The sequence below is a fragment of the Lissotriton vulgaris genome, chromosome 12 (assembly GCF_964263255.1).
Source record: "Lissotriton vulgaris chromosome 12, aLisVul1.2, whole genome shotgun sequence".
Taxonomy (NCBI): domain Eukaryota; kingdom Metazoa; phylum Chordata; class Amphibia; order Caudata; family Salamandridae; genus Lissotriton; species Lissotriton vulgaris.
The window spans coordinates 572,359,911-572,373,016 of NC_141700.1; positions in this window are offsets into that span (position 1 = coordinate 572,359,911).

Below are 13,106 nucleotides of genomic sequence, written 5' to 3' on the forward strand. Positions count from 1 at the left end.
CCGGCAAAACTGAAGGTACTCTACAAAGGCAGATCACTCTTCTTCAATCGCCCCGAGGAGGCCTGGCGGTGGCTGGAGGAGCGACCGATACTCCGGGAGGCGGAGGAGGAGGGTCACAGGATCCGCTCCGAAATGGCGGCAGCCAACTTCAGGAGAAGCCCGCCTAAGACACAAAGGTCTCATATTCCGAGGATGAAACGTCACACACTCTCGCCGCCTAATTCAGAACGACCTGCGACGGCCAGAGGGGAACGAAACCGAGCTGTGATCACGGAGGGAAATGAGGTGCCGGGGTCCAGATTCAGCGGCTTGGCTCATCATTCAGCCGGCGGGATGGACGACACCGAAAACATTCATCTGTCGGACATGGAGGATTTGACAGACCACTCAACCCACCCTCTGGTATCAGCAATCCGAGAGATGGAACAGGGAGCGACTGGAGGGGCAGAGGACCGTGACATGGACACGCAAGACTCCCATTCGTGACGAAGTATGGAACTGAAATCCGTGACGGCAGTTCACCGCTGCCGAGGACACGCAAGTTACAACCACTACTCTCAGAGTGTTTTTTTTTACTCTATTGTTGTTTGTTTGCCTAGTTGCCACATCTAGTGGCCCACGGGGTGAGAATATACACCTGGGTTGAATCCTGAACGTAGTTTGACTTGGGATCCTGTGGGTGGGCGACAGACCTTCACCACCTGAAAGTCCAACTAGTTGAGGGTTACACGAATGGGCTGGAAGGGGGGGATGGTAGGGAGGGGGGAGGATGGGGGGGAACAGTTGATACAGTTCGGTTGGGGGAAACTTTGTTGGGGGGAGGGGGGGGAAAGTTGGTTAACTGCAGTCGAATCCACTGGGGTCATGTGCTGCGCCTCCACACCGCAAGTCATTCCCGCATGCCCAGAGATGCCCTTGGGTGCACCACGACATACCACACGAACGTTCGGGCCGCTTACCATGGGGGGGCCGCCCACCCGATCACTTTAGGCCAGCACCATGCTAGCTGAACAAGACACGCACCGGGGAAGCCGGGGAGGGATTAGTATCCTGTCGTGGAATGTGAATGGATTGGGCAGTAAAATTAAGAGGGGACTGGTCAGCTCTTATCTGAAACGTACAGCCCCGGACATCACGCTGCTACAAGAAACACATCTAAGAGGTACTAAGTGCGGCTTCCTAGCTAGAGGTCGTTTCAGGCTACTAGCACACGCAGGGTATACGTCGGACTCTAGAGGAGTCGCCATTATCCTAAAAAAGACCACTCCATTTCTCATTACACAAACGTGGACAGACCCCCAGGGCACATATGTAGCAATCAAGGGGATATGGAACAGACGCGCCTACACTATTGTCTCAGTCTATGCACCACCGAAACCCCAGGCCCTCACACTTACGAAAGTAGCAGACATACTGCTGGAAACAGCAGACACCATACAGATTGTAGGGGGAGACTTTAATGATGTGCTGGATGTCTCTAGGGATAGATCAAGCACGGCGCAGAAGAAAGGGACGCAGACACCCATGTCACAATGGGCGATCAACCTAGGGCTCACGGACACATGGAGGTGGCTACACCCTGAGGCACGGGTTTACTCGTTCTTTTCGGGCGCCCATCAGGCCTTCTCAAGATTGGACTATGTCTTTGTGGCCCGCCAACACCTGACGACACAAGACGTGGCAGAATATAAAGCTAGAGGGGTTTCGGATCACTCACCATTGCTGGTCAGACTGGGGGCGCAACGCCAGGGAGATGCACGGCAATTACACCTAACGGCGTGGGATCTGCAAAACCCAAACGTCATACGGGGAATCAGAGCAGACATTAAAGTTTATATTGCCGAAAATGAAGGTTCAGTGACCTCGAAAGTGGTTTTCTGGGAGGCCTTGAAGACAGTTATGAGGGATAGGGCAAAGAATAGATTGGCAGAGGAGCGAAGAAAGCTCCATGCTGAGGCCGAAATAATTGAGCGGGACATATTGGATTTGGAAAGGGAAAGCCAGAACTCGAGAGACCCAGTGGCAATCAGGAGACTCACAGATAGACAATCACAATATAGAGAGCTGGTGACAGGGGAGGCGAAAACCCAGGCACTGGCCACCTTACATCGCCTATACGATGTAGGAGACAAGTCTGGTAAGCTCCTGGCGTGGCTCAGCAAAAAAGAACAGGCGGAGAGATGGGTGGACCAGATTACTGACCCTCAGGGAACGACACACCAATCAGACGCACTTATAGCTGAGGCATTCGCAGACCACTATGAGCACTTCTATGAGTCTAGAGATCTGGGGACACGGGAAGAGGCGCTGCGATATATGGACCAAACTGACCTCCCGACCCTGTCCATTGAGGACGCGAAAGAGATGGAGGCTGACATTACGCTTGACGACATATCTGATGCACTGGCCAAACTGAGACCGGGGAAAACTCCAGGCCCTAATGGCTTTCCAGCCGAATTCTTTAAAAGAACGGCTGATCTACTAGCAAAACATCTGAAGGGCCTATATGAGGATGCCCTTCAGGACGGTAGGCTCCCTCCCGATCTGACCATGGCTATCGTCCCTATTCACAAAGACGGCAAACCGAAAGAGCTTTGCGAGTCCTATCGCCCAATTTCATTATTAAATTCGGAAACAAAGCTATTGGCCACTGTCCTGGCGATGAGGGTGAGGCGGGTGATATCGCAGCTGATCCACCTTGATCAGACTGGGTTCATACCAGACAGGGCCACTAGGTTGAATCTTAGGCGCACCCACAATTGGCTGCAGGAGGTCAGAGACAGAGAAGACCCGCACTGGTTCCTATCCCTAGATGCGGAAAAGGCCTTTGATGCGGTGCACTGGCCTTTCCTGGAGGGTGTCCTACAGAAATTCGGCTTTGGGCTGAAATTCCAGAATTGGGTGAAGCTGCTGTACACTGAACCGAGGGCCAGGGTGAAAGTAAACGGAGTTCTCTCGCGGGAATTCAAAGTACAACGGGGGACCAGACAGGGATGCCCCCTCTCCCCGCTCCTATTCGCTCTAACGATAGAGGTTTTGGCGGCTAGAATTCGCCAGAACCCGACCATCCGGGGATTTCAGCGGACCGAAGGAGAATTAGATGAGGAAAAAATCTCGCTTTATGCAGACGACGTCCTTCTATATGTAACGTCGCCGGAGACGTCGATCCCGCAACTATTCCATGAATTGGAAAAATACGGTGACCATGCCGGATACAGAATAAATTGGCATAAGTCGGTCTTATACGACCCCGCAGGGAGAGAGGAGTGGTCGGACCTTCCAGGACGGCTGCTCACTACGACCGAGGGGTTTCAGTATTTAGGGGTGCACCTCACCTTGGATAGACATATCTCATACACCCGTAACATTGAGCGTATAATGGTTAACTCCATTGCAGACATGGACCGCTGGAGATTGCTCCCGCTCACCATCCTAGGCCGAGCGGCCATGTATAAAATGATCATTCTCCCCAAGTACTTGTACGCCCTCCAAAATGAGTACTACCCCCTCCCCCCAAAAGTCTTCCCCAAGATACATGCGGACTTACGTTCCTTTATATGGCTAGGCAAGCAACCTAGGGTGGCTCTGACCACCCTACAGAGGCATCAATATAGCGGGGGAATCTCGCTCCCGAATCTGGAAGCATATTATTGGGCGGAACATTTGGCCCCGATAAACGAATGGATACATGCGCAGGCAGACCACCCCTCCTACGCACTAGAGCGTCACAAGCTAGCACCCAGACACATTCTTTCCTATCTCTATGGGGGACAGGGGCGGAAACGTCTGCTACCCGCAACTGAAATCACTATTCAAGCCTGGAAGGCGTCCACAAAACGTATGGGGTGGGACGGGAAGCCGACAAAACAAACACCAATCTGGCACTGCACGTGGCTAACGGAGCTCCACAAACTGACGGGATACAGTGGGTGGGACGCCATAGGGATCTCCACATTGGGAGATATCCTTGCCAAAGGGCAACTGAAAACATTCACGGCGCTTGCCACGGGGTTCGGCCTACACTCCACACAGAGATACAAATACACTAGATTACAACATGCGTGGGGAGCCCAGAATATTGACACTGCAGATCTGGCAGAATTCGCCCCTCTTGAAGGCAGGCTTCTACAGGAACACATCTAGCAGAAGGCGGTATCTCTGACCTATAAGACCCTCACAAACAACATGTTAGGGGACCTGGCCAGACTACGACAATTATGGGAGGCGGACGTGGGAGGCATGGAAGACATTGACTGGGAACTGGTCTTAACACATCCTAGGGAGGTGGCAGTTAAATCTAGACTCCGCCTAATCCAATTTAACGTGCTACATAGAACCTACTTTGACAGGGTGAAGCTTCAGAAGATGGGAAAGACGGATGATGCCAGTTGCCTGCGATGTCAGGACCCCAGGGGGGACTTCTTTCATGTCTTGTGGTCGTGCCCTAAAATACAGGGGTACTGGTCGGATATTTTCACGGAACTGTCTGCTGTACTAGAGATTCCTTTACAGGTCGACCCCAAGTTGGCTTTGTTGGGCATGACAATTGATGTGGACCTCCCGCGCCCCCTGCTGACCTTTATGGTGCTAGCTTTAGTTGTGGCTAAGAGGGATATTGCGAAATACTGGGGGGCACCTGTGCTACCACGTCTAGAGGAGTGGAGGGGAGGCCTAGATATGTATATGGCGGCTGAGAGGGTTACATATAAGGCAAGGGGGTGTCCCAGGAAGTTTAGAAAAGTGTGGGGGAAATGGCGAAACTACCACGGACTGGATGCCGGACTGTAAGGGTTCACTGCGAGAGGCACATATTGGAGGATAAAGAGACTCCCTAAGAACTGCACCACTGGTGCTGTTATCGAGAACTCGTCTGGTGCTCACCTTTATATGTGAATTGTATGCCTTATTGTGGGTAAAGGTTGGGAGAGGGCGGCGGGAGTGGGGGGAAATGCATAATGTACTTTACGGTGGAAATGACTGCATGGTTCAGTTTGGAGAAAATGACAATAAAAACGGTTTTATTCTGTAAAAAAAATGCTTGTGTGCTACTTTTTTTCTTTTTGTTCACTGATGCAACTCGGATTCCTACATAATTTTTTTAAAAGCGCCATTTTGTGTGCGTGCACGTGTGTGGTGCCTATGCTTTAAAATGACTTCACCAACCTCATCATAGGCTTTTTTTCTTTGCTAATCGTGATGCACAGTTTCGTGGATGCTGCTCATCATGGCTAAAAGCCATTGGCAAAGCCAATGAATAGGTCACAAAGGCAATGCTTGTTTATATTGCGTCACAGTGCAAAATATAAGCTCTGCTTTTCATATGGCACAAATATGTTTAAGCACTGTGTAGTTAAAGTTTCTCACCTGACGTGCAATGTTTTCCGCAGTAGTGGCTGTTACCAGACCCGGGCGGCGGGATGGAAGGGAGGGCGGAGGTGAGGGGGGGGGGGCGGACAAAAAAGAAAAAAAGCCACTTACCTCACTACGGCCGGTTGCGTCTCTACTCCATCCTCTTCTTTCTGGCTCCGGTCAGCAGCAGGAAGCTCCCAGGCACCCCTGAGCCAATCACAACACTGCAATGCAACGTTGTGATTGGTCTGAGCGCCGTGGTTCGACGCTCAGATGGGGACTGGGAGGCTTTGAATGTTCCTCATCAGGCTGTGGAATGCAGCTTGGCGGGGAACATGCAAAGTACTCATGACTTTTTGGCCAGACCAAGAGGGCCGGCCAAGCAGTGGTGCGCACCTAAGGAGTGAAAACCACTCCTTTCCATGCTATGCCCAGCCCCACTTGACTCTAATAAGAAAACTAAAATGATAACGATATGTTATTACCATTTTAGTTTCTTTATTGAGCAGTGGGGCGATGCTCTTCCGCCTTAGCTGAGGAGCCGCTACTGGTTTTCCGTCTGTGAAGAAACGATACTGCAGCGTTCTGTGGCACAGCCTGATATTTGGACCATCTTATTAGGTCCTATGAAATCTACCATTAAAACCTATAGATTTTCACTAATATATCTAGAAACTATGCATACAACAGCAGATCCACATTGCCTCAAAATGTCCTTGGGTTAGAAAGTAACCCTCATTGTTGGGGTTACACTTGATTATTTTGCTTGTTCACTCTGGGCAGTATATGCTGAGGGATTTTTTGTTTTCTTAGAGTGCACCTCCAACTGTGCATGTGGGCCTGGAAGGACATGATGAACATTCCTTTATGGCAATTCTGAGGCACACAGTTAGGAGGAACCCATGAACAACACCAAGTGACTCACTGTACACAGATGGGTTGTCTATATACCGTCTGAGTCACTGCACACAGGACGTGCAGTCCACAAAGAGAACGTCTGACATGATTTATTAAGAATTATTATTTTATTAAAAACATACCCATCCTGCACGTCGCTCCTAGTCACATAGGTTTGTTCTGAAATACTTGTGTGAATGAAATCCTAGATGTTTTTTATGAAATGTGCTTGGTTACTTTATGTATTTTGAAACTGCTTCAAGGCGCTATGATTTCCTATTTCTCCAGTTATTAGTGGAACTTCAGAGAATGGCCCCTGCTTTATTCTTGGGCACTGTTTCATGTTGAACAAGGGGCCGAGTCCCTTTGTCAGAAATGTATCTGAGGTAAGTTGGAACTCTTCAGAAACGTCATGCATACTGTGTATGCAGATACACAGAGTGTGATATGTTATTTATTACGCTTGTTTAGTGTGGGGGCGGGGCCTTCACTTAGGAGAGGAGCATTGAGTGAGTCATGATACCCCTCATTCAACAATAGTAGTAAATGGCATATTGTGCTCCACGCATCTGCATATATCGATTATGCCACGGCATTTGTTCATCTGTACTTGTTTTAACAAAGGGTATTTAACCAAAACAAACGTGCAAGGGGTTACATTTGTGCAGTAACGTAAAATCACATTAAATGGACTAGTGATTAATAGAAATGGTAGATTCCCTTTGTAAAGTAATTTTTACATGCAGTCTGTGGGTCATTTAGAAAGATTTTTCTTCTGTCAATTTTGCACTACATGATAAACGACTCGAAAGTGATCTTTGCACTGTAGTAATAAACATGTGCATTAGTACATTTGCTCTAAATTAACATTTTATTTATTTTAAAAGTTTTATATAGCGCGAACAAGATCTTTGCAGATATCAGAGCGCTTTACATAGAGGGATACATGATGGGGCGTAATCATACCAATAAATCACTAAAACAAAACAGTACAAATAGGTTACATAGAGGGGTACATGATGGGGGCGTAATCATACAAATAAATCAATAAATCAAAACAGTCCAAATAGGTTACATAGAGGGGTATATGAGGGGGCATAGTCAGATAGACACATCAATAAATCAAACAGTACAACTAGGTTACATACGGGGTATGTGAGGGAGACTACTCATACAAGTAGGCAAAGGGGTCAAGCAGGAAGAAGCATGTAGTACAGTGTTAACAGAGTTCTAGATACTAGTTCAAGTGTATTTAGCCATGAGGATAGCTTTTACTTCTTTTTTAAAGAGTGTAGTGGATGGGATAAGCCTGGTTTCTGAAGGGAGAGAGTTCCAGATCCTAGGTGCCATTCCAGAGAAGGAGCGCTTATATGTTTTTTCCTTCCGGAATCTTCGCGGTTTCAGCAGAAGATTGTTTGTGCCTCTAGTGTTTCTGGTTCCGCCAGATATTGTCAATTTCTGGGCGAGGTAACCGGGTGATTTAAGGTGAACCGCCTTGTGTGTCATGCAGGCGATTTTCAGGTGTATTCTGGCTTCAAATGGCAGCCAATTCAGGGCTCTCAGGTCAGGGGTAATGTGGGAGTGCTTTTTAGACCCAGTGATGAGTCTCGCTGCAGCGTTTAGGGAGGCTCTTAGTGGTGCGGTTGTGGTTAGGGGGAGTCCGACTAGTGCTGTGCTGCCGTATTCAATTCGGGGGATGACTATAGCTTGTACTGCGGTTTGGAAGTCTTTGGCTGGGAGGAAGGGTTTAAGTTTTCTCAGAGTATTGATCTGGAAGTTCGCTCCCTTAGTTGCCTTGCTGATGTGTTGCTGCATGTTGAGATTGGTGTCAAGTGTAAAGCCTAAAGATTTTGCTGAGTCCACGATGGTGGGTTGGACATTGAGTGCAGTTAGGTGTTTAAGCCAGGTTTGAGCAGTGGATCTCTTAGCTGGAGGTGAGATCAGAAGGAACTCTGTTTTCAGGGCATTGAGTTTGAGGTGATTATCGGCAAGCCAGGATTGGGTGCATCTGATTGTTGCGTTCAGGAGCAGGATGTCATTGGGAGATTGTAATTTGAGATAAAGTTGGGTGTCATCGGCGTACATGTGAAAGTGTACATTGGATGCTTGTAGCAAGGTGGTGAGTGGTTCCATGACTAGGTTGAACAGGGTTGGGGATAAAGAGGAGCCCTGGGGGACTCCTAGCGTTACAGGTATTGGCGAGGACATCAGGTTGTTGCTCTTGAATTTCTGCGTCCTGTTGTGAAGAAAGGAAGTGAACCACTTGAGAACAGTTCCAGATAAACCCATTCTTGTGTTTAGGAGTTCTAGCAGATTCTCATGTTTAACGGTGTCGAATGCTGAAGAGAGATCAAGAAGGATGAGGAGGCAAGTGTCGTTTTGGTCTAGCATTTGAAGTGCGTCATCAATTATGTGCGTCATGGTCGTTTCAGTACTGTGTCATATTAATGGGCCGCATATACATTTACTGCCATAGGAGAAAATCTTATATAGATGCCGAAAGCAATGCTCCACTGGTGTTAACCTGGTATTGGTGTGCCGACCATATCTTTCGATACTGTCTCTCTCTTTGCATTATTGAAACTATTATCTCTCAGGATCTATTTATCACAATGGAGAACAGGCAAGACGTCATTGCTGAAAATTAGTTGCACATTGTGTAGTGCCATATATATATAATTAATATGTATACCTTCCACGAAGGGTGTAAAGCATTCTTCTGTTTATTTAAAAGACAGCACAACTTAGAGAAGGAAACAGACTCTGCTAGATCGAAATTTATTTTTTGACATAGGTTACATGTAACCCATGTCAGGGCTCACACTTCAAAGACACAGTGAATTTAACAACTAAGACGATAACTCATATTGAGTGTGTTTTTCCAGCCATAACTTCTTCAGCAAATTAGTCACACACAATGTTTTGATTAGACAACTCTACTAGACTGTTATCCCGCTGATTGTTGTGACTGTTTGCTATGTATGTGTTTAACAGGCAGAGTTTGCTATGGTTTCCTGGTCTGTCCTCCTTCCTGTTCTGACAGCGTTGTCTTCTGTAGAAACAGCATCTTACATCTCATGTCCTAACCCACAATAATACACCCTGTGCTTAATTTGGGAAAAAATAAGTGATGGGGCCCTTGTCAGGAGGCCAGTGCTGATTGAATCACCCATTGCCCTGCCAGCGCTGCCAATGACAGTACCAACACAACTACTAACTATTACACTCCCCCAAGTGTGGCAATTCAGACAATTTCAGCCCTCAAAGTGATAAGAACGACTTGGGGAAGATATTAGTCATTTTTAAGGTATATTGAATTGAGAAACAACTGTTGTTGTGCTCGTCTCTAAATTAAACAAACAGTGCCACCATGTGGCAGACCGCCATAAGCGCCTTAGTTGACAATTAAGTGCTGGTGCCAAGCAGCGGAAAGCACCATCTCAAATTAAGCACTGCATGCATCACATTCTTTCAGTCTCACCGAATGACTCCTGAACATTTTAAGCACCCACGTGAAAGAGAATGACAATGTTGATTCCTCAAATCTGTTTAACTGTGGAATCGTGGGATCTACCTGACAAACAACTTGTCTTAGGACCACGTCTGATCTGCAAGTATTTCTAATAAAGAAGGGATCCTGGTTCAGGGAAATCATTTGTGTTCCAGCTAGTTGGGACTTCCTGCTGGATAAGCCTGAGAGCCCCCGATCAGTAATTCTGAATCCATGAGATACAACAGGTGCGACTTGCGTCAACATTGCGTCAAGAATATAAAGCAGCCATAAAGCGCTACAAAGCCAGCATAAAAAACACCCAAGCTGCCTTCTTCGAAGAAAAAATACAAGCTGCAGCCTACTCCTCTAAAGAAACCTACTGTATCATCCGTTTATTGATGAAAGTTCCTGAACCACAGCCTATTGCTGATCCCTCAGGCTCCAGATGTAATCAGTTAGCTGAGTTCTTCTCCTCTAAAATTAACAACATCTTAAAAACCCTCCCCACCCTCAATACCCTCCCAGACCTGCCATCCTCCCCTATGGCATCCGATGCCCCTTGCCTTGACTCTTTCTCCCAAGTAACTACGGAGGTGTACCTAGCCACCCTAATCTCAGTTAAGAGCGGAGCACCGACAGACCCTGCCCCTATGAATAAACTAAAACTGGTAGCCCCCACGGTGACTCCCCTCTTCACTAACCTAATCAATTCCTTTCTCAACCAAGGCATTGTCCCCCCTACTTGGAAAAGGGCCATAATCAGAGCGTGCTGAAAAAATCCCACCTTGACCCCTTAGATCTGGCCAATTTTAGACCTCCTGCGTCTCTCCCAGACAGGGTTTAGACCAGGGAAAGGCACAGATATCGCCCTCATAGCTGTGATCGAAGAGGCTAGAACCATCTTGGATGCAGGGGGATCAGTGGCAGTGATCCTCTTGGACTTAAGCGATGCATTCGACACAGTGGACCACGCCATCCTTATCCACCGGCTTAACAGAGCGGGAGTCACTGGCACCGCCCTGGCCTGGCTCAAATCTTTTTTGGAGCATAGAACCTTCGAGGTGGCTGACGGGCATGTTCATTACAGAGCACTACCCCTTCAGTGTGGGGTTCCTCAGGGCTCCTCCCTGAGCCTCACACTTTTTAATGTGTATATGTCTCCTCTGGAAGATATCGTGACACCTTTTGGTATAAAGGTAGTCATGCATGCCGACAACATCCAACTTGTCGTCTCTCTAAATCAGTCGACCCAATGCTTGGACAACCTAGCCACCTGCCTTCAGAACATCTCAAATTGGAGGAGCGACTCTCGCCTTAAACTTAATGGGGAGAAAACAGAGATCTTACTACTAGGCGACTCATGCAAACTCCCTACCACACTCTCATGGCCGCCCTGCATGGCAACATCCCCCACCCCTAAAAAAGAAATCAAGAGCCTTGGCATCTGGATTGACCAAGATCTCAACTTTAAAGCCCAAGCGAGGAAAACTGCTGGAACATGCTTTGGCCTCATGCGGAGAGCACGGAAAATCCTCTCCCTAATCCCCCTCCAGACCAGAAAACTCTTTATTCAGGGCCTAATCATCTAAAGACTGGACTACGGAAATGCCTGGTACCTAGGGGCCCCAAAATTGGTCATCAACAAACTGCAACACGTCCAGAATGCAGCAGCCAGGCTCCTCACTGGGACAAAGCCCAGATGCTCCGCTAAACCTGCTCTCACATCACTACATTGGCTCCCAATTCAAGAAAGAATTATCTTCAAAACCCTCTGTATCTCGCACAAAATCCTTCACGGCAAAGGCCCCCCCATTCTGAGACCGCTCATCAAACCTCCCAAAGCCAATAGACAGCTGAGATCAAGTACCCTCTCCCTGGCCAGCGTTCCTAGAATAAGAAGAGCACGCTCAGGGGGACGCCTCTTCTCTTACAATGCCCCAAAGCTATGGAATGCCCCTCCCCTCAATATCCGAAGGGAAACCAACCTATTGGCCTTCCGCAGGTTACTAAAAACCTGGCTCTTCCCCTGAACATCCCTTCCTCCCTGGATCTAGCATGTTGAGCAACAGCGCTGGGACGCCCACGGGTAGCTATGCGCTTTAGAAATCCGATTCAAATTCAAATTCAAATTCAAATTCAAAAAACATTTCCCTCGGCATCACTTGAATGAAACTCTGGCTCCTGGTATTCACTCCCCCTCTAGTTTGTCTCTTCCGCCTCTCGCTCTCAAAACATCCACTTCACATCATCACCAGATTCCACATTCCAACATACAGAGGTACCTCATCTCTGGTTGGGTTTGGAACACTCAGCACAAAAACACACAGGCAAACACCTGCCCAACAGCGAAAGAAACAAAAAAACACCCTCGGAAAGCCACATCCCAATTCACAAAGCTGCATAGTTAAATCACACAGACATTCTAAGTGGGACCAGATTATAGCTACCAGGACAGAGACGGAGGTCTGTTGTAGTTTTTCTTTGTCAGTCACAGTCTGAACCAAAGAAAATGACCACCACACTCTGGGAAAAAACTCCCAGTGTGTGTGTGTGTGTGGGGGGGGGAAGGGGGGGGGTCCAATAGTTTTTTCAGTTTCAAACTACTGGTTTAGGAGTTTGTTTCTAAGTTTTTGAAAAACAAAAAGGTTTGGTGCACGGCTGCCTGAAAGACAGAGGCACACACCCATTCATCCTTTCAGTTTCCCCTCCTTTCACCCATCCAGCCTTCCACCCATCCATACATACAATCATATATCCAATGATAATTTTGTTCACTCGTCAATAATCTATTCTTTCACTGGTCTATCCATTCATCCTGTTTGTTAATCCTTTCGCCCACCTATCAATACATCCAAGCACCCTTTCAACTGATCCTTTCACACTTCAATCCATCATTCCGTCATCCTTCCTACCTTCCAGACCTGCACCAGTGTGACCTACCGTCCATAAATTTCACGCACCGTCCATTATTTGGGTGATATGTCTATAATTTGTAATGATCCCTTTTAGGGACGCCTTTTGTCCATATTTCTGGGGACTGCAGCCAGTTTTGCTGTTTCCCCGTTGCCTCCAAGTTCTGCAGGAGTCACTACTGGGGCAGCTCACACTCCTTCTCTGAAGCCAAGGGGCTGTAGCAGCCCCTCCCCGACCTGCATCAGACTGCGATAGGTCCATAGTCGTTCTGTCTCCTAGCTGATGGTTACATCCAGAATGACAATGGGCCAGCCTGGGGAGTTATCAGCCATCACTAGTAGTCTTTCACCTGCACTTGCAAATAAAGGGCCGGGTGCGGGTTGGGATTCCCAGTACTTTCTTAACAGCATATAGTTGACAACATAAACAATACGATTTCCAAACCTCTGCTTTC